The sequence below is a fragment of the Cynoglossus semilaevis genome, chromosome 13 (genome assembly GCF_000523025.1).
Source record: "Cynoglossus semilaevis isolate Cse_v1.0 chromosome 13, Cse_v1.0, whole genome shotgun sequence".
NCBI classification, from domain to species: domain Eukaryota; kingdom Metazoa; phylum Chordata; class Actinopteri; order Pleuronectiformes; family Cynoglossidae; genus Cynoglossus; species Cynoglossus semilaevis.
In genome coordinates this window covers 21,132,621-21,134,197 of record NC_024319.1, presented here as the reverse complement: position 1 = coordinate 21,134,197, position 1,577 = coordinate 21,132,621, and the positions used below count along the sequence as shown (strand labels likewise).

The window sequence follows — 1,577 nt, the reverse complement described above, 5'->3', positions numbered from 1 at the left end:
TGTCGACTTTTTGTTCTTTTTGCTGAGGGTCTCAGGTAACACCGCTCCACAACAGGGACACATTAGTCACAAATGAAAACAGAAAACTTAAATTAACCCGGGATTATGTAACATCTCTTCTCTGATTAGATGTTTAGAAGCCACGGTCTGGGTTTGTACCAGTGCACTGATTTCATCCAGATGTAAACATTTAAAGCCGAGCGAAGTTCTACGAAAACAAAAAAAAAAAAATGTGTTACGGTATAATTTTTTTTTTTAATGCATTTACATTATTACAGAATTTTAGACTGAAAAAGAACTAGTAGAGAAAATCAGTGATTTCTTGTCAGTACTACTGGGTCAATAACTTCAGATGTGACACAAACTGACCACAGGGGGCAGCGGTAAACCAACAGAACCCATGTCTCTGAGAGCTAATATAAATGATTTCTCTCTGAACTTTGTTAGGAAGGTGGGGGGGTGGGGTGGGGTGTTGAGCCATTAACCAAGGACTATATTGTTGTGGCACTGCTGCTCTCAGGAACAGCTTTAACTCCTGCGTCAAGGTCCTTAGAGAAAACGACCAATTACAGCGCACATGGTCTACTGCCTCCTGTGGTCAGTTTGTATAAATCCGAACAAATAATTTCATTTTAACTTGATGGGGGACAATAAGATCAACATCTACTGCAAACTTAGGTTGTATATTTATTTTTATTTTTTTTACTTAAGGGTTCTTTATGGACTTAAGACAGAAAAATAGACAAAATCAGTTTCCTGTCAAATGCAGTCTCCTATTAGAACACCTGGGTTTTTACAGTTTTTCACTATTTGCCAACATATGAAGTCTAACATAGAGACTTTATACAGATCCCGACCAATGACCAAGACTATACTATACTATAAAACAAAAAGAATCATTCAAATCTCTCTTACTATAAATGAAATGATCATTCATTTTGACTGCGTTACTGAAGTTGTGTTACATTTAGCCCAGTAACAACCTCCGAGCGTGGCTCCGACCCCATGTCACAACACCGTGCCCTGTTAATAGGTAATCAATTCATGGCGTTGCCTTATCACTCGGCCGCGAGGCGAGCTGAAGAAGTGAAAGCTAAAAAAAAAAATCAAAACAAAACATTGGTCGATCTGATCAGAAGGAAGGAGCCTGGGCTGCACGGACACAACGAAACAAAGATCCCAGCACAACAACAACAACAACAACAACAACAACAACACTTACTTTGGAGTTGACACAATCCACTGCTTCTTCTTCTTCTTATGGTAACACACTACAATCAAATCCCTCAACACACTGGGTCTGAGTGTGTGAGCCTGTGACAGACTGAGCTGCTGCTGCTGCTGCTGCTGCTGCTCTAACTGAACTGGGGCACAGATATGAGTTCACTGACAGAGGGAGGAAGAGAGGGAGGGAGAGAGAGAGAGAGAGAGAGAGAGAATGTGTGGTTGTGTGTGGGGGGGTCAGGTATGACGCTGTTGCTGCAGCTTCTGTGTAAACTGACTCCTGTTTTTTTTTTTTTTTTAAAAAGGAATCTGTGTGTATTTTAGGGGGGGGTGGGGGGGGCACCTGACAGGAC

The 1,577-nt window shown here is 41.3% G+C and overlaps 1 protein-coding gene and 1 long non-coding RNA gene across 3 annotated transcripts in view; one reads left to right on the top strand and one right to left on the bottom strand.

The window, feature by feature from the left end:
* fam110d (family with sequence similarity 110 member D) overlaps positions 1-1,577 on the bottom strand; it is a 19,568-nt gene that overhangs the window by 16,127 nt on the left and 1,864 nt on the right. The window contains exon 1 of one of the 2 annotated variants that reach the window (XM_008324225.3): positions 1,223-1,379. The exons of the other annotated variant lie outside the window; for it this stretch is intronic. The gene's annotated coding sequence lies outside the window, so the exon portion shown is untranslated. Of the gene's footprint in view, positions 1-1,222; positions 1,380-1,577 lie in introns of those variants that run through there. 2 annotated transcript variants of the gene reach the window in all.
* The window catches only part of LOC112487964 (uncharacterized), a 2,427-nt gene continuing 1,372 nt past the window's right edge, over positions 523-1,577 (top strand). Inside the window, exon 1 of the long non-coding RNA XR_003051575.1 lies at positions 523-1,263. This is a non-coding gene — a long non-coding RNA (uncharacterized LOC112487964). The remainder of the gene's footprint in view (positions 1,264-1,577) is intronic.